The sequence below is a fragment of the Triticum aestivum genome, chromosome 1A, assembly GCF_018294505.1.
Source record: "Triticum aestivum cultivar Chinese Spring chromosome 1A, IWGSC CS RefSeq v2.1, whole genome shotgun sequence".
NCBI classification, from domain to species: Eukaryota; Viridiplantae; Streptophyta; class Magnoliopsida; order Poales; family Poaceae; genus Triticum; species Triticum aestivum.
The window spans coordinates 594107026-594128007 of NC_057794.1; the positions used below are offsets into that span (position 1 = coordinate 594107026).

The window sequence follows — 20982 nt, forward strand, 5'->3', positions numbered from 1 at the left end:
ATGTCCCCATGCCACTATGTGTGTTGCAATTGGAATTTCCTAATAATAGTAGTCCCATAGCTAAATTTATAAAACAAAATTGATTTATTATTATTTAATATGTTAAACTTCATGTATAAATCTGATTGTATTGTCTATCTAATAATATATGTATCTAGTATTATTATTGACTCAATCCTTGATCATCTATTGTCGTGGAATTGTCACGGCAGATGTCCTCTTGCAAGGACTTAGTCGTGGAGCCATCGCAACTAGGAAGCTTAGAGGGGTTAATCGAGACAAAGGACACGAGAGGGTTTATACTAGTTCGGCCCCTTACGGTGAAGGTAAGGCCTACGTCTAGTTGGGTTGGTATTGCTGAGGTTTCGATGACCAGGGAGCGAGACACGCTACGTCCGGCTCTCGATGAGTTGTTTCTTGCCCTAAGCCGCCGACGAGTCGTCCCCTTATATACACGGGTTGACGCCCTGCGGCCTACAGAGTCCCGGCCGGCTCATAGACAGTATCCGGATCGGTGACTAGTTAATTCTACCTTATGATACAAGTCATGCCATCATGGCGGTTTACCACTATGGGCCTTAAGTCGCCTATGGGCCTTAGACCCTTTATTGAACCGTCATCTTCATGTTTGGTCTTGGGCTTCTTCTGATGAGTCCCTCTTTGCGTAACCCGGCCCCTCCTGGGCAGCTTACACAATTAGTTATATCCCCAACATTAGGCCCTAGATTGATTTGAACCGGTTCATGTCAATCTTAAAACACCTTAAGAAATAAGTCTTCAGTCTTCTGCCTGTGCAAAGGTTTTAACCCGCCATGACGTCATCTTCTGGATCTGCGTTAACCCGTCGTGACGTCATCTTCAATTAAATTCATATTTTACTCTGTCGTATCCTCCAACGGATCTTTGCCTTTACTGACCCTTCCGAAAACCGAGGCGTCGGGGCCGCTGGATAATGATGTTTGGTCTCCTCGTTTCTCGCTCCGTCTCAGTCGGCCTTCCCTTATAAATAGGAACGACCTAGGTCCTCCATTCTCCCCCCTTCCAGTCGTCTTCTTCCTCTAGCTGCCTCTCTGTCTCTCGAGCTCCGCCGCCGCCGCCGTCGAGCCCCTCGTCTTCACCGACTCAGGCCGCTGCATCAACCTGAATTTGACCAGAAATCGACGGCGAACCTCTGTAGCCCGTCCACATCCGTAAGTTCCTCTCTTTCCCTTTCTTAGATCTGCATTAGAGCTTCTTCGAGTTCGTCGGTGTTCGTCACCGCCTGAGCCAAACCCTTGACCGTTTTCACCTCCAATGCCCTGCTTAGATAGTCAAAATAACTTAAAACTGCTGCGGTGATTGTTTGCGCTTATCCTGAATACAAACAGATCTGTTTTCCCTTGTTTAGAAGCCTCCCTCGAATGTATGAAATTCTCTGCCCTGTTTTTAGGTCTAGAAAATTTTCTATTTAGAACGACCATTTGATCTAAAATAATACCTGCAACTTGTGAAACCTGTTTGTGCCACACTTAGTCAAAAAACACTACCGCTGTTGAATTTGTTTAACCATGGTCATTGGTGTGGCCTGTTTAAGAAAATGATACTGATTTGTCAACCTTGCTTACTTCCGGCGACTTAAGAAAATTTAACTGCCCTTGACACCTGTAGCGGCTTAAATATCACTGCACAGTTACCCATATGTCATTAGGCCCCTTCTTAAGCCACCATCTTGAATAAATTAATAATGTTCTCCTCCGAGTTAAAGTTGAGCCGGAAACTCTTTATTTTGTCATAGGCTTCCATTTGCGTAATGGCACCTAAGGCTCCCAACGCTCCTGTGACCTGTAACTGGGTCAAGTCCGTTGTCACAGAGAGCACATTGTCTGAATTTGTGAAATCCGGCTATCTACCCAACAAGGATATCATGTCTTATCGCGCTCCTGACCCGTCTGAGGAGAAACCTCATCCCAAAGAGGGGGAGGTGATCATTTTCACTGATCATATGAGCCGGGGATTTGCTCCGCCCGGTTCAAAATTCTTCAGGGATGTTTTGCAGTTCTTTGACCTAAAACCTCAAGACATCGGGCCCAATTCCGTGTCAAATATTTGCAACTTCCAAGTCTTCTACGAGGTCTACCTTGGAGAAGAGCCCAGCCTACTTTTGTTCAGAGAATTGTTCTATTTAAACCGGCAGAACGAACATGCCAATGGGCCCAGTCTGGAACTCAGGGGCATCTCGATTCAGTGGCGGAGAGACTATCTTTTCCCTTATGCTGAACTGCCGAGTCATCCAAAGGATTGGAACAAGACGTGGTTCTATTGCCAGGACACTTCTCCGGCTGGTGAAAACCCATTGCCCGGCTTTCGCGCCTTGCGCCTTGAATCCAACCACCCACTGCCGGACAAGTTGACTGTTGTTGAACATCTGCCACTCACCCCTACTATTAAGAAAATCAAAGCTCTTTTGGGGAATGGCTTAGATGGCATCGACCTGGTCCGAGTCTGGGTTGCTTGGCGAGTGATTCCGTTAAGCCGTCGACCCGGCTTAATGTGTACTTACTCAGGCGAGAAGGATGACCCCCTGCGTCATAGCCCTGACAACTTACCAGATGATGCAGTGGAGGCTACGACCCAGACTTTGTTGAAAGAGGGCACAGTGACTAGTAATGCCTTTGTCTTACTTCCCTTCTGCAAGAAGAACCCGGCCCCTGCAGTGAGTCATCAACCTCAATAAATACTCTTTACTGTGTTATACCTTGCTTTTACTCATAACTCCTTATCATTTTTCACAGGCCAATGACAACTTCTGGAAGGTCAAGTATGACCATGAGGCTGCCAAACAAGCCAGGGCGGCCAAGAGAGCCAAAAGAAAAGCCACCAAGACAGGAACATCAAGGAAGAGGAAGCCGAGCGCCTCCGATATGTTAAGACTTGAAGATTCTGATGACGATGAAGAAGAGGTAACTTTTAACCCTTTGACTCTTTTATCATCACTTCACTGACATTAACTCATTTCAGGAAGGCACGGGAAACAGCCAAGCCGTCGAGGAAGAGGTAACTATAATCTTCTCCGACTCCGAGCCCTTGCTGCGGCAGAAAATTCGAAGAGTGACCCGGAAAGTAAGATTTTCACATCCTTTGGCTTACCAACATCCTCAATTTCTTTTGAAGCAACAGTTACATGAAAGCCAGAGGCAGACCCGGACTAGCAAGGATGCAGAGCTCTCCTCCGGCTTACCTGACGTAACCAGGAAGCGCCGAAATGAGGTTATCTCTGATTTACGTTCCGCTTTACCTTTGGCAGGTTTAATTCGTCAACCTCTCAATTCCTCTGACTCCAATTATCAGGATACATCTCCTTCCTCCGGCGAGTCTATGCAATCCAACATGCCGGCTTTCAAAACCGCCCCCGGGTAATATAAACTTGTTTACCTTATGCTTTATCTTACTCATGCTTTTGCACTTACCTTTCTGACTTGTCCACAGCGTGCAAGTGAAGCCCAGGAAGAAAGCGAAGAAAAATAAGCCGGCCCAGGACCCTGTTGTAACAGAGCCGGCGCTTGGAGCGGCTGCTCCTGATGCCTCTGCTCGCGAGCCGCCGCCTCAACCGTCTCATGATGTTCCTGTAACTTCTTCAGACCCGCCTGCTGAGCAAGCCATCAATGATTCTGATAACCCGGAGGCTCCTAGCCCCTCCAAGGCAGACGATCCGGAAGTTGAAATTCTCAAGACTCAATTTGTTGAGCCGGCACAGCCCACTGTACTCGCCAAGTGTTCTGCTAAGGAGGAATTATTAGAACGCCGAAAGGCCAAACTGGACGTCGCTGACTACACTCATTGGAGTATTGGAGAGATCGTTTCCGGCTATATCAATCAAGTACATAGCAGTTGTGACCTGGAAATTGACATGGTGAAGCAGATACAACAAAAATCTGAGGTATGACTTATGATACTTTTCCTTAATCATACTTACTGTACCAGCCCCCAAGTCTATTGCTTATGAATAAATATGTTGTAGACTTAGAAAACTGCCTAGCACTGCTTGTCCGGCTTTAGAATGAAAATATTTAACCCGACTGTAGCATGATACCTTGAACTTGCGATACACATTAGCTCCCAAGTGCCATGTACCTTTGCTTGTAAAGTGCTTGGGACTTAATGTTCCCTTACAATGATTCTGACTATAACCCGACATCAATGCAGGCCACCATAAGTCAAATTGAGTCGGAGATTGCTGACCTGAAGGGTCGTCTGGCAGCTCAAGAACTTGAAATTCAAAAGTCCAACTCCAAGTTTGAATTCAGCGTCTCTGAACAAGAGAAGTTGAAGAGGAATTTTGAGGCGGAGAAGAAAACCTGGGCTGATGAAAAGGCTTCTCTGGTTACCCGGGTCGAGACAGCAGAGGCATTGCTTGCAGAAGCAACGGCTGAGCTGTCCGGCTTAAAGCGCTAGATATCTCAAATGGTCTCAGCAATCTTTGGTAAGTTACTTATACAAACTTTAAACACTGCAAACCTTCTTTGAATGACTATTTCAGTTGTTACCTCCGGCTCACCTTTTGTTTAATAACGTAGGCCTCAGGAGCACAAATCTCAAGCAGAACATGTTGATCAAGCTGAAGGCAGTGTATACTCTACACCGGGTCACAACGTGCTCTGGCCGTTGTGGCTTTATCAAATGACGTTCCTTATCTCCTGCAAGATGTGCTGAAGTGGCTTGCTATGCTCCCTCAACGGGTCCAAGAGCTAAGGTGGGCATCTGCAAGAGCCGGAGCTATAGCCGCATTGAGCCGGTCCAAGGCGTGGCTTCCAGAGTTAGACCCGGCTGACATTGCTCTTGGGTATCCAAGCTGGAAGGAGGATGGCACCTTATTCAATGAGACGGATTTCACCTCATGTGTGAAAGACATACGCCCTGTGGCTACTCTCATTGGGAACGACACTGACCTTACCAAGTATCAGCCGGGTTATGACAGCGAGAATCACAGAATTCCAACACCTCACTATGATGAAGTCAGCCTAATCCCTCCAACTCGTAAGCATACCTTTGCCCCTGAAGTCGACCCAGCCGGGTTAATTGATGATGAAGCTCAGTTTTAAGCCTTGAGTGGCATTGACTGGGCGGCATCCACCTTCCAGGACGGGGCAGCCGACGGAGAGGCGGAAAAGGATAACCCGGAATCTTCAGGCCAACCTAAAGAGTGAACCGCCAGACGTCATATGTTTATATCTTTGTGAAAACAATGCTTCATCATTCCGACTCGGGGAGTCTTGTAATAGGGTAGAAAACACTCTCGATTTTTGCCATGCCTTCATGCATGTTTACGGCGCTTTAATACTTTCTTAAGCCATCATCGCTATAACTTACCAGTTTTATTGATCTTCTATATCCGTTATGTTAAGAAAAAAGTCGCTTGCCTTATCCTGCATATGAAACAAATAGAAATCCCTTGGCGACTTATCGCATCGGGGATCACGTAAGGTACTGGTAACCCGGAGTGTAAACCAAAAAACATCACATAAAAGGTCGGTTTAGGATTACATCTGTTAAACACAATCACAACAGCATATCTGCGATCCTTTTGGTAATCTCGCCGGTTTATATGACCCAACCCATGAGGGTAAGTTTAACTCCTAAAAGTTGGCACATATAACATTCACCTGACACTTAATAACCTGAGGAACAAGAACCACTCCATAGTAAGAGGGCCTCAAGATAGTCAAATACTTATGCTTACAAATTATGAGAAGTAATAAACAAAATGTAAAGGTTTCTGATTCGAATACAATCAGTGAACCGTTCCAAAGGGGTTAAGCTAAGATTCGGATACGATCATATAGCCCCTAGTGGCTTTGGCGATGCCGATCAAGTGGGTATCGACAACTGTGTTACCTTTGGTTCGAATACGACCTATGTTTGAACAGGAAGCCCCCAAGTGACCATAAGAGTTGTTTAATGACGCTGATTCAAATACGATCCATGTCAGACCCAAAGGGGTTAATCTATTATTCAAATATGATCAAGAAGCCCCCAAGTGGGTTTGGCAGTATGCTGATCAAGAGGGTATCGACAGCTATGTTCTCTTTGGTTCGAATACGACCTATGTTTGAACAGGAAGCCCCCAAGTGATCATGGCTAGATTCAGATATGATCATAAGCCGGACCAAAGGGGAAGCCGGATTCAGATATGATCCGCTCCCTGTTGGTTGTTTCCACCACATGATAAAGAAGACATGTAAATCTTTGAGGGTGAAAAGGACAGAGGTCCTGCTTTATTGCTTTATATAATATATACATTGTCAAAATATATACACTTTAAGAGCCGGTGGCTCAAGTATAGTAAGGCCGAAGATGAGCAATATTCCACGGCCTGCGGGTCTCCTCCTCCAACTTACGTGAGTCTTTATGCTCTCGAACGTCGATAAGGTAGTATGAACTGTTGTTCAGGTTCTTGCTGACCACAAAGGTTCCTTCCCAAGGAGGGGATAGCTTGTGCATATCTGACTGATCCTGGATGAGCCGGAGCACCAAGTCGCCTTCCTGAAAGGTTCTGCTTCTAACCCGGCGGCTATGATAGCAGCGCAGGTCTTGCTGGTAAATCGCCGAGCGGGCTATTGCCAAGTCTCGCTCCTCATCCAACAAGTCAAGTGCATCCTGATGAGCTTTTTCATTATCAGCCTCAACGTAAGCCGCCACGCGAGGTGAGTCATGCCGGATGTCACTTGGCAGAACCGCATCTGCTCCGTACACCATGAAGAAAGGTGTGTAACCCATAGATCTGTTAGGTGTAGTGTTGATGCTCCAAAGTACAAAGGGTAACTCCTCCACCCAACAACCCGGCGTCCGCTGCAAGGGGACCAAGAGCCGGGGTTTGATACCCTTCAAGATCTCCTGATTTGCTCTTTCTGCTTGACCATTGGATTGTGGATGAGCGACAGCCGAAACATCAAGCCGGATATGTTCTCGTTGACAAAACTCTTCCATGGCACCTTTGGAGAGATTAGTGCCATTATCAGTTATGATGCTGTGTGGAAAACCAAAACGAAAGATCACCTTTTTCATGAACTGAACCGCCGTGGCTGCATCCCACGAAGGCATGCTTCACGACGGGCTGAGCTCGGGCGGGTCTCGCACGCTAAGCCGTCTCGACGAGGTCGATGCAGTAGTCCGGTTCAGAGCCGGCTCACCAATCCGGCCGATGAAGACGTGGATTCCGCCGAAGGGGACCCGGTACCCATACTCAATTGAGCCGACATCGGGGCCCTAGCCTTCGTCGTCGATGTAGATCTTGCCGCGATGACTCTTGGTCATCCGGCCGACCGCATATCCCTTGAGCCCTTCGAAGCTGCCCTTCAAGAACTCAAATCCACCATGCGCTGACCCCATGGTGGGCGCCAACTGTCGTGGAATTGTCACGGCAGATGTCCTCTTGCAAGGACTTAGTCGTGGAGCCATCTAGGAAGCTTAAAGGGCTTAATCGGCAAAGGACACGAGAGGGTTTATACTAGTTCGGCCCCTTACGGTGAAGGTAAGGCCTACGTCTAGTTGGGTTGGTATTGCTGAGGTTTCGATGACCAGGGAGCGAGACACGCTATGCCCGGCTCTCGATGAGTTGTTTCTTGCCCTAAGCCGCCGGCGGGTCGTCCCCTTATGTACATGGGTTGACGCCCTGCGGCCTACAGAGTCCCGGCCGGCTCATAGACAGTATCCGGCTCGGTGACTAGTTAATTCTACCTTATGATACAAGTCATGCCATCATGGCGGTTTACCACTATGGGCCTTAAGTCGCCTATGGGCCTTAGACCCTTTATTGAACCATCATCTTCATGTTTGATCTTGGGCTTCTTCTGATGAGTCCCTCTTTGCGTAACCCGGCCCCTCCTGGGCGGCTTGCACAATTAGTTATATCCCCAACATCTATGATGGACTGCGTGTTTATAGATTCTAACTTAAAAAGAAAAATTAAGTGGCTTTGTTTGTACGGGTTAATTGCTTGTTTTTTCGGGGGGGGGGGGGGGGGGGGTTTAATTGCTTGTTTGCATGGCTCTAATATGGCTCTGCGGCATTGATCACCAATTCATTTTTTGGTGAATTGTATGTACACCCTCTGTATCAAAATATAATACGCTCTCCCCCTCTTAGATTTTGATACAGAGAGGTATTTTGTTAGATGAATTGCATGCATGTTTTTCTTTGAAAGACTTGCACGTATGCTTTCTTGGAAAGACCTACCCGCATGCCATTATAATCAGAATCAATGGAGCATACATTTTTAGCTTATGTAGAAAAATTTAGCGCTATTTTATTCTACTATTTTAATTTATATAACATTTATACATTTATACAAAAAATGCTTCCTTGTTTATTAGCTGAAAGATGGATGTATTGAGTTATATATGGATGAGTGTCCATGTGGTTCTCCAGTTTTTATACTCATGGTGTTGCCAAAAATCTAGCAACCGCATGGATTGATCCATGTGTCCATCTATGCTTCTGCATGGAAACTAATCAATTGCTCATGTCTTACCGAAAATCTATATTGCCTTGTACACGTACGTTACGTTATTTATTCTTGTACGCGGACTAGAGATGCTGATAAATCTGCATCGTTGATACATCTTAACATTATATAACTCAATCTGCACCGTCCTTTTCTATTGTTTTAATAATGTAATAGATAGATATGCCTGTTGAAATTCTGGGACATCCTCATCCACCTAAGGGCGATCCTGTGTTCGAAATAAAGGAACTTGCTAATACATTGAAATGTGTTTATCTTGATGAAAATCAAATATATCCTGTTATTATCAATTCGAACCTTTCAGTGCACGAATAAAAGAAATTGTTGAAAATCTAAGGAAACATCGTGCTGCAAGATACTCTGGATGATTTCAAGGGCATTAGCCCAAGTATGTGTTAGCATAAAATTCATATGGAGCCAGATGCTAAACCCGTTGTTGATCATCAATGTCGTTTAAATCATAAGACGAAGGAAGTGGTAAGAAATGACATATTAAAACTTCTGGAAGCAGATATTATTTATCCTATAATTCATAATATATGGGTAAGTCATGTACATTCAGTTCCTAAGAAAGGAGGTGTTATTATCGTTCCTAGTGATAAAAATGAACTTATCCCACAAAGAGTTATAGTTGGTTATAGGTGATTATTGATTTTAGAAAAATAAATAAAGCTACAAGAAAAGATCATTATACTTTGCCTTTTATTGATCAAATGTTAGAAAGATTGTCGAAACATACACTTTTTTTTAAGATGGAGATTCTAGTTTTTCTCAAATACCCGCATCTCCTGAAGATCAGGAGGAAACTACTTTTACTTGTCATTCTGAAACTTTTTCTTATAGACGCATGTTGTTTGTCTTATGCAATGCACTTTCAAAGATGCATGGCTGCTATATTTTCTGATTTTTGTGAGAAAATTGTTAAAGTTTTCATAAATGATTTCTCCTTCTATGGAAGTTCCTTTGATGGCTGTTTGAGAAATCTTGACAAGGTTGTGCATAGATGTGAGGAAACTAGTCCTGTCTTAAGCTAGGAGAAGTGCCACTTCATGGTGGATGAAGGTATATTCCTCGTTCATATGATTTTTGAAAGACACATTAAGGAAGATAAAGCTAGAGTGGATGCCATTGGGAAAATGCCATGGCCTGAGATATCAAAGGTATAAGAAGTTTTCTTGGTCATGCTAGTTTCTATAAAAGGTTCATTAAGGACTTTTCAAATTTTTCTAGGCCTCTTACTAATCTCTTGCGAAAAGATATTGCATCTGTTTTTTATGATGATTGCATAGAAGCCTTTGAAATACTTAAGAAAGCTTTGATCACTACTCCTATTCTCCAACCACCCGATTGGAATTTACCCTTTGAAATTATGTGTGATGCTAGTGAATTTGCTATAGGTGTTGTCCTTGGTCAAAGAGTTGCTAAGAAATTAAATGTTATTCCTTATGCTAGTATGACCTTGGACAGTGCTCAGAGAAATTATGTTGCTACTAAGAAAAAAATAGCAGTTGTGTTCTCTTGTGACAAGTTTAGTCGTTACATTGTTGATTCTAATGTAACCATTCACACTGATCATGCTGCTATTAAATATCTTATCGATAAGAAAGATGCTAACCCTAGGTTGATTAGATGGGTTCTTTTGCTGCAAGAGTTTGATTTGCATATTGTTGATAGGAAGGAAGCTGAGAACCTTGTAGCAAACAATTTATGTTCGATGGAAAATATTCTTGATAACCCAATTCCTGTTAATGATGGTTTTCCTGATGAAAAATTGGCTATTATTAGTACTTATTCTCATGATAACCTTTGGTATCTTGATTATGCTAATTACATTGTTCCTAAGTATATTCTGCCAAACTTTACATACCAACAAAAGAAAAAATTCTTCTTTGATTTAAGACATTACTTTTGGGATTACCCACATCTTTATAAAGAAGAAGTAGATGGTATTTATTAGACATTGTGTACCTGAGTATGCAGGAACAAATCTTGAGGAAGTATCAGTCTGGTGCATACCGAGGACACCATTCTTGAGATAGATGCATTTGCTTTTAACCTTGCAACTAGCAAGAGGAGGGGATTGACAACCCCCATTCCAAGTTTGGTGCAAGCTTTTATTTTGTTTGTGTTTAGGTGATGCTTATCTTGTTAGCTTGTTGACTCCTATTGGTTCGATTAAACCTTGGTTCTTAACTGACGGAAATATTTTCTACTATTATGTTACACCACCCTTCCTCTTCGGGGAATCATACAACTCCTACGGGAGTAGAATTGGCCAACACTAAACAGACACTTCTAACAACCACAATTGTTAAATATCACTTGTGTTATAAATACTCATGACTGTTACAAATGCATGATGTGATAGTATAAAGGATGCACCTAACGAGTGAAATGGGAATTGTTTTGTGGATAAATTCTTTGTTTAGATCTCATGCACTTTATAATTCAGGATCCAGTTATACCTAAATTAACTTGATACTCTTATACTCTAGAACCATCGACCAAATTATTTATTATTGTACTTTAAAGGGATTTATCATGCTTTTAGACATTTAAGAGACAACAAACTAGTACACATATAAATCACTTGGACACATCAAGGGACAACAATTAATTTGTGGAGCATTGTGAAACTTTTAGTTTTCTTAGATTTTGAATTGATTTGAATGTAACGTAACAAAATCTTTCCATGAATATATATATATATATATATATATATATATATATATATATATATATATAATGTTTGAACAAATTTATTTAAAATTCTCTTACTAAAACTATGCGAAAAATATGTATCTTAACATACGTGATTGTAAACAAAAATTGCACTACCTCATATATTTGGAGATATTATTTAGGTTATTAGTATGTTGAAATATGTATACTAGTATATGTTTTGCAAAATGAATTCTAAAGTATAAAAGTTTAGTATAAGTTGAAAAGAGTGGTGGACAATTGCTAATCTAAGACTATGCAACCGACGGATTTATAAAGGACATATTTCAAAAGCAGAAGAGTGATCACCTTGAGAAGCAGTGTGTGGCCATAAGGAAAGAGTGGAGAGATATTCAGATAGAGAAGGCTCACATGTGGCAGTGGGGCAAGGACTACTTCGAGAAGAAGATTGAACATGAGATGTTCATGGATGAGGATAATAAGTTTCATGAGCGAGTTATGGCCGAAAAAAATTGAGCAACTGCAACTGGAATACAAGATTGCCAAGATACCAAAGGTTCCAAGTGATGTTGCGAAAGAAGAAGGCCCATACCGCATGGCCTGGAGGGTACTTTCTTGTTATTCTATGCTTCTTATTGATGACCCACAAGTATAGGGGATGAATCGTAGTCCTTTCGACAAGTAAGAGTGTCGAACCCAATGAGGAGCAGAAGGAAATGACAAGTGGTTTTCAGCAAGGTATTAACTGCACGCACTGAAATAGTCGGTAATAGGTAGTTTGATAGCAAGATAATTTGTAACGAGCAAGTAACGATAAAGGTAAATAAAGTGCAGCAAGGTAGCCCAATCCTTTTGTGGCAAAGGACAGACCAAAACGGTCTCTCATGATAAGCAAGGTGTTCTTGAGGGTACACGGGAATTTCACCATGTCACTTTCATCATGTTGGCTTGATTCATGTTCGCTACTTTGATAATTTGATATGTGGGTGGATCGGTGCTTAGGTGCTGTTCTTACTTGAACAAACCTCCTACTTATGATTAATCCCCTTGCAAGCATCCGCAACTACGAGAAAAGTATTAAGATAAAATCTAACCATAGCATTAAATTTTGGATCCAAATCGGTCCCTTACGAAGTAGCGCATAAACTAGGGTTTAAGCTTCTGTCACTCTAGAAACCCATCATCTAATAACTACTCCACAATGTATTCCCTTAGGCCCTAATAAGGTGAAGTGCCATGTAGTCAACGTTCACATGACACCATTAAGGGAATCACAACATACATATCATCAAAATATCGAACACATATCAAGTTCACATGATTACTTGCAACATGACTTCTCCTGTGACCTCAAGAACAAAAGTAACTACTCACCAATGATAATCATGCTCAAGATCAGAGGAGTATTAAATAGCATAATGGATCTGAACATATAATCTTCGACCAAATAAACCATATAGTAATCAACTACAAGATGTAATCAACACTACTAGTCACCCACAAGTACCAATTTAAGGTTTCGATACAAAGATTAAACACGAGATGAACTAGGATTTGGGAGGAGATGGTGTTGTTGAAGATGTTTATGGAGATTGCCCTCCCAAAGATGAGAGGGTTGTTGGTGATGACAATGACGATGATTTCCCCCTCCGGGAGGGAAGTTCCCCCGACGGAATCGCTCCGCCGGAGGGCAAAAGTGCTCCTGCCCAAGTTCCGCCTCGAGACGGCGGTGCTTCATCCTGAAAGTCCCCCTCTGATTTTTTTTCTAGGTCAAAATGACCAATACACCAGAAGATGGGCACCAGACGTGGGCCGAGGAGGGCACAACCCACCAGGGCACGCCTGAGATCCCTGCCGCGCCCAGGTGGGTTGTGCTCACCTGGTCGGCCTCCTCTGGTAGTTATTTGCTCCAGTATTTTTTATATATTGCAAAATAATTCTTCGTAAATTTCCAGCTCATTTGGAGATGTGCGGAATAGGTAACTCTGACATAGCTTTTTCAGGTCTAGAATTCTACCTGTCGGCATTCTCCCGCTTTGTGTAAACCTTGCATATTATGAGAGAAAAGGCATTCTCCATAAAGCATTATTATGCATAATAACATTGTAAATAATAGTACCAAACATGATGCAAAATGGACATATCAACTCCCCGAAGCTTAGACCTCGCTTGTCCTCAAGCAAAAAACCAAAATCAAAAAACATGTCCACATGCTTAGAGAGAGAGGTGTCGATTAAAACAAAATACGGACATAAAAGCATCATGTATTATTATTATTATTATTATAAACAGCAAAGAACTTTTAACATAAAGGTTTATCATACAAGTTTTATCATATAACTTCTCATGAACAAGTAACAATTTATCACAACATTGAAGTATAAAGCATAAACTCTATTGAAAACCAACAAACTATATTCTTAGTCAACTTTGCAACTACAATTCATCGTCTTTTCAGGAAGGGTCACATATCGGAGCCTTTAGGCAAGTCCACATACTCAACCATCATATAATCTTCTATGATTGCTAACACTCACAGCATACCCCATGAACAAAACGTTTCAGCCGGACACATAGGAAAATAGGGGCTTATAGTTTTGATTCCCAATGTATTCACCTCAAGATTAATGTCAACAATAATAACTCATGCCTAGATCTTTCCCCACCACATGATGCTTGCAAAAAGAGAAAATAAAAGGAATAGAGGAGAATACTTTGACTCTTACATAAAATTAAATGCGTAGAAGTAAAAGAACATTACGTTAAATCCCAACCTATTTGAATCAGTACGTTAATTACTTAGAACACGAGAAATGTAACTAAAAAAGAACAGAAAACCTTGAGGCCGATTTGGTCGCCGCCGGAGTTTGCGACGGGCCAGAGCAGGGTCGATTGGGCTGGACGGAGGAGCGCTGGAGCTCGGTGGCACCCTGCCTCTACTTGTTGCCGTCCTGCACGCGTGCCTCCCCATCTTCCTCATTCCTAGCCAACTCGGCTTAGGGAGAGCGACCACTGACCACCATGGCGGTGGCTTAGAACAACTCCACGAGGCGAACCAAACGGATCAAAATCCATCGAAAATTGCCAATAAAGGACACACTTCACGATGAACTTTGAAATAAACATATCTCCACCGCACAACTTTTTTTATATACAACCTGGAAATACATAAATACATATTTGTCACGATCTGGAAATTTTTCAAAACAATATAGTTTCCTACGTGCCATAGACAAAGAAACAAATATGTATATGAAAATGGGCAAAAAATATTGTTGTTGTTGGGCCTTTTTCTCTTGTGTAGCATGCAAATCATAATATTTTTGAAAGAAAAATATGTTTAAGTTTTGCCAGATTTTTATTTGATTTTTTTTCAAATCTGGGAAATATGATCATTTGAAAAACGGGCTCCAATGCCGCCGTCCTTCATTCATTCGCTTCCCAAAATCTGTCCGCTTTTAGTTTGTTTGGGTGGCTAGAAGAGCAGGCGTTCTGCCCTTGTTCGTTCTTTCCTGATCATGGTGCCCAATGGGGTGACTCGTTTGGTCTGCGCTGTCAATTTTGTTGATTAATTTAGTATTTTAGCCATTCAATAAATAAATCACATAGTTTAAAACCAAATAAATGAAAATTACATAGTTTAAAACCAAATTAATGAAAATTACATACTTTAAAACCAAATGAATTTAAAATGTAGCAAATAAATTGGAAGAAAATGAGAAGATAGAATTATTGGTTTCCTATGTGAGTTCACATATGCTCAACCAAATTATTTTGAAGTTGAACATGAGTTGTCCGATCACGCATTTCATGTGAAGTTGGAAAACATTGTTGCTTCACCCTCGGGCTCAACCAAATCACCCTCATAATCCAACCCTTAGTCATAGATGTTATCTTCACGTTCATCCTCTACAATCATGTTGTGCATGATCACACAAGTACTCATCATCCCTTGCATAGTGTCAACGCTCCATTTTCTTCCGGATGCCAAAGAATAACACAGCGAGATTGGTCCACACCAAAAACATACTCCACAGCCTTTCTAGTGTTACATAATCTTGAGTGGTAATCCTTAGAGTCAGTTTTCTATACACGTTTGTGGTTAGGTTTTTGTGTCCATGTCACGTACGTAGGTGAGTACGAGTCCAGGTAAACACGTCAAGGTAGAGTCGGCTAAGAATAAACTGATCGTGTTTAGCTTCCTCCCCTAGGAAAAGCCTAGGGTTTATTTGCTCGGCTCCAGCGAGGAAGAGGCAATGACGACAGCGCGTCTTCGGCTCGCTTGAGTGTTTGTAATCGTCGCTAGGTGGTCTACGGACGAAATATAATATTTTATTTCTGATATTTATTGTACTTTGATAATTAAAAATGAATAGATTTAAAGTTTTCTCAAAAAAAGCTAGAGTCCGGCTAAGACAAGCAATCAGGTCGTGTCCATGTATGAGTACTAGTTTAGGCCAAGTTGAGTCCCAATATGAGTACGTTCCATATGGATCGGCTGCTCGTGTATATGTACAGTTTGAATACTGTTACCTAATCTAGACGTTGGGTTTAGGCTAGTTTGTTTTCTGTTAACAAATACAGTATAATCAAAATCGCTCACATACACAACCATACATTTATTTCTATGAACACATGTACATACACCCTATCCCTATGAGGACCTTGAGAAATTGAGCTGGCACATCATTTTGAGATTGACGAAATCGCCATGGACGCCTTTGTAGTCGACGGGAACGTCTCCTCCCACTGAACAGACATCGTCAAAAGGTCTGGAATAAATCCAGAGAAATGTAAGCATCAATGTTAAGTCTGAGCTTGAACTATAGTGGACAGAGGATACCATTGTGCTTCTAACCATCCAACCACAGTTGGTTAAAGCTCATGTATATATACATGACCAGGGCTATAGATTTTAACATGTGAAGATAAAAGGGAAACAAATAGAAAAAACAAAGGGCATGACAAGGGCCTTGGGGAAAAATGCGTGCGTGTTTTTGCGATCTCTTGATGTGATCGATTCGTGGGCTAATTCCAACAATTGGTATGAACGCAAGGTTTGAGATTTGATGTCCCGCTTGCCCTGGGAAAGCGACCCCTACTAGCACGTCGAGGCGGGCCATACAGTCACTAGGTGATGCTGCGAGGAGGAGGACCAGTAATCATCGCTCGGGAGAGTGACAAGGACGAAGATGGCAGGATGTCGTCGGCAGATGGTGGAAGATTGTCGTTGATGGGTGCGATGGTGCTGAGGTATGGTGCCAGAAGATCTCATCAAGATTGTCGTCTGAGAGAGTATAATGAGTCAAGGAGTCGCGCGAGTTAGCACTGTGGGTCGTCGTGTCAGTGAGTAGTTGTCATCATGTCTGAGTGCTTGTGTCTGTCTCTGTGAGGATCCGTTGAAAATGAAGCGGATCAAGGTCATCTATTGTCTCAACGAGAGGGTCAAGTTCAAATATGTGGGGACGGTAAACTAGTGAAGGTAAGTCTCTTCAACAAGGTCATGTCTCTATATGAGGCTGGAATGGATGATGTAGTCCACAAGGTGATGTGATCCACAAGGAGCCTACATGTATCTTATTAGGGTTGATGGTGAAATTCACTGGGTGGCGTATTCCAAAGGTTTCTAGCGTGCCTGGTAGTCCAAGGCCTATTTAAATTGGTCCATAAAAAACATTCGGGTTGTGATCATGATGTGGCGAAGCTTCGAGTTGGCCAGTGTCGGATTGTTGTTTCTTTTTTTAGTTGTCGGGTGTCACTAGTAGAAAAAGGGCCTTTAGTCCCGGTTCTGGAACCGGGACTAAAGGGTCGGTACTAAAACCTCTTCCTTTAGTCCCGGTTCTAACTGGAACCGGGACTAAAGGCCCTCCACGTGGCCGCTGCCTGGAGGTCCATCGTTAGTCCCGGTTGGTAACACCAACCGGTACTAAAGGAAATTTTATGAAAAAAAAATTGAATTTTTTTTGAATTTCAAATTTTTGAATTTTTTTAACCTCTAATCTCTAATCATCCCCACTGCTCAATTTAACCTTTAATCTCTAATCACCCCTCATCATTCCAAATCATCTAACTTTTCGAACGGTCATCCATCCTCTCACTACTCCAGCCTGAGCATGCTTAACTTCCGGGTTCTATTCTCCCTCGTTTCCAAGTCTGCACTTGTTGTTTTCCTGACAATAGTAAGATGTCAATCCTATTAACCCTTAGGAATTTAGCTTGAGCATGAAGTCACACATTTCACTGTTTGAGTTTGAAACTATTGTTCTAAAAATCAATAATTATTTAGTAACACTGATATTTCTTGAATAAGTAGTTTGACCACAGTTTGACCATAGTTGACCAAAATTCAAAAAAAACTGAAATAATTATTTAGTAACACTAATATTCTTGAATAATTATTTAGTAACTCTAATATTCTTGAATAATTATTTAGTAACACTAATACTTCTTAAATAAGTAGTTTGACCATAGTTTGACCAGATTTAAAAAAAAATCAAAAAAACTGAAATTTGAGCATAACTTTTTTTCCTTTTAGAACTTGAGGATTCTAAAAATTGGCAAACAGGCCATAGGCCGTCTCCATCGGATGCAGATTTTCGTTCCGAACATTTTGATATATTATACGTTTTTTTCGGACATCGTATGCAAAAGTTATAGCCGTTTTACATTTTCCTTACATTTTTTGCAAAACATGTCCAAATTTAAGTTTTTAAATTTTCCTAACTAGTAGATGTAGTAATATAACTACCTCTCGAAGGATATTATTTTTTGAAGTTTTTATCATTTTCTTTTGATTTTTTCAAAACAAAAAAGGCGATCCACCAGGGGGGAGGGGGGTAGAGTTTGAAAATGGGACCTTTAGTCCCGGTTTGAGACACAAACCAGGACTAAAGGGCGTCGCACCCTTTAGTCCCGGTTCGTGTCTCAAACCGGGACTAAAGGTCTAATCTTTAGTCCCAGTTTGAGACACAAACTGGGACTAAAGGGCATCACACCCTTTAGTCCCGGTTCGTGTCTCAAACCGGGACTAAAGGACTCAGGTGAACCGGGACTAAAGCCTTAGCCGCACGAACCGGGACCAATGCTCACATTATTCCCGGTTCGTGACTGAACTAGGACTAATGTGAATATTGCCCCGTGACCAAAGCCCTGTTTTCTACTAGTGTGTATGGTTGTTCCTTAATCAATCCAGCCATGTTGTGGTTTTTGGCCTAGTTTCTCTAATAAGTCAGGCCGTTTTGTTACTTTTTTCAAATCGGCGGGGCTCCTGCCTTGCAAGTCAAAAATAATAATAATTCCATGTCCGCTGAGCAGGTATTACTGACAAATAGACGCTCGGTGGGAAAATGGGGCTCCTTGTGATAGTTGCATCTCTGACCGTTAATATACAAAAATCCGCATCTGATTGGCCACATTATTGATAGTTCGCTGAAAGCCACCGGCACAGATGATGCATATACAACTATCACATGCGGTTTTCCTACGTCATTTACTGACATATCTCGTCTGACAGGTGGTAAAACCACGAGATATATATAACGATTTCCAACCGTGAGAGATGACCCATGGTGTAGTAGCTAGTGCAGCTCTGAAGTTAAGCATAATTGTAGGACAGTCTAGTTTAGCACCAGCATATGTTCTTAGGGTAAAGCCTGAATTGCCGCCGGAGAAACATCCTCCAGGAGACCGCTTTCTGCAAAGCATACTAGTCTAAATATCCATGCAAGGTGTAATATAGACTTTGAAGATGCATATATATAGTATTATCCACTAATTGATACATTTGCATCTTTGTGCCTAACCTGGGACACAAGGCAAGTAACACCGTTCTTTAAACATTGTTAGTGCCAGTGTAAGTTAAAATACCATTTGCAATAATCAGATGATAATATAGCTAGCAAGAAAGCCATACGTTACGTACGAGCAAGCTGGATCTGTTCTTCCTTCTCTACATATATATAGTACGTGCATGTGCAGGCATTCATACAAGAACTAAGAAGCACAAAGCATTGCTGGTTCAGGGCAGGATGTAGGTGGTGGACATGGAGAAGGAGATGGCGGGCATCGAGCCGCCGGCAAAGGTGGCGAAATGGCCGAAGCACTGCATTTTCCGTCTGCCGCGGCGCTTCAAGATAGCCGATGCCAGGTAAGATGCACCTATTACACAAAGTTAATTTGACTTTCATAAGCCATTTTCAAAAAGGTGAGTCAGTCGGCCCCGTTGTCACCTAGGATAAAGTTTTGGAGTGAAGATACTTGCTACGGAGGATCTGCGCCCAAGTGGCATCAGTCTCTACCAATAACTTCCACAGCCATTTGCTGAGAAGACACATGTTCTTGACCTCAAGATTCTCAATGCCAAGACCCTCTTGGTCTTTCGGACGACAGATGATATCCCATTTGGTGAGTCTGTATTTTCTTTTTAGTTCATTGCTCTGCCAGAAGAATCGTGATCGATAAAAGTCCAGTCTTTCCCTAACTCCAATTGGGACTTAGAAGAACGACAAAATAAACATAGGCATACTCGTGAGAACCGAGTTTATCAGAATTAATCGGCCTCCGTATGACATGAGCTTGCCTTTCCACCAACTCAGGTTCTTTTCAAAGCGGTCCTCGATACACTTCCATTCTCTGTTTGTCAACTTACGATGGTGGATTGGTATAACTAAGTATGTAAAACGTAAAGTCCCCAATTCGCACCCAAACAATTGCCTATAAGCCTCTTGTTCGTCATTGGCTCTACCAAAGCAGAACAATTCGCTTTTTTAAAAGTTAATCTTTAACCCGGTCAATTGTTCAAATAAGCATAACAGCAGCTTCATATTTCTCGCTTTTGACAAGTCATGCTCCATAAAGATGATCGTATCATCGGCGTACTGTAGGATAGACACACCACCATCAACTAGATGAGGTACCAAGCCACCCACCTGACCAGCCTCCTTAGCCCTTCCTATCAGAATTGCCAACATATCAACTACAATGTTGAACAGGATAGGAGACATCGGGATACTTGGCTCGGAGAGACCCCCCTTGCCATTCAATACCCGTCTCTGTATCGTATTGTTCAACGACGTGATGCGTTCGTTGCAACGGTACTTCAATCTATTCCCCTTAATATTCAGTTCAGAAGGACGCTAGTTGGCAATCGTTGGGAAGAATGGCTTTATCTAGTACGTAGACTGATGGAGGTTCAGTTGTCCCAACAGCCCAATAAATTACGCTGGAAGCTTACTAGGTCTGGAGAGTTTACAGTGAAATCAATGTATCTTGATGTTATCAATTCAAGCTCTATTCCTAGTTCAAAACATGTTTGGGCTGTCAAAATTCCTTTGAAAATCAAAGTGTTTATGTGGTTTGTACAGAAACAAGTAATATTAACCAAGGACAATTTGGCAAAGCGTAATTGGACAGGACCTACTAGGTGTAGTTTCTGTGATCGGGATGAAACTATCAAACACCTTTTTCTTGATTGCCCGTTAGCCAAAGTTCTATGGAGGACGGTCCATATTGCATTTAATATTACTCCACCGAGTTCTGTCAGCACGTTATTTGGAACGTGGCTTAACGGGATAGAGCCCGAAATAGCGACACACCACTATAAGAAATATGTCAACTTGTGACCCTCACTATTGGTCCCTGAAAGGTCATAGTTTTTCATTTGCGACCTTTTTGTGACCAAAAACAAAAGGTCAAAAACTGGCAGTCGTAAACTGAAATTAACAATCTTCTCTGTGAGAAGGTCATAGACGTTTAAGACCAAAATATGCCTACTGGTTTGTTTTGGTCACTAGCAACCTCCC

At 42.1% G+C, this 20982-nt stretch overlaps 1 pseudogene; it reads left to right on the forward strand.

The window, feature by feature from the left end:
• The first annotated feature begins 1789 nt into the window (after positions 1-1789).
• The window catches only part of LOC123060020 (uncharacterized), a 51789-nt pseudogene continuing 32596 nt past the window's right edge, over positions 1790-20982 (forward strand).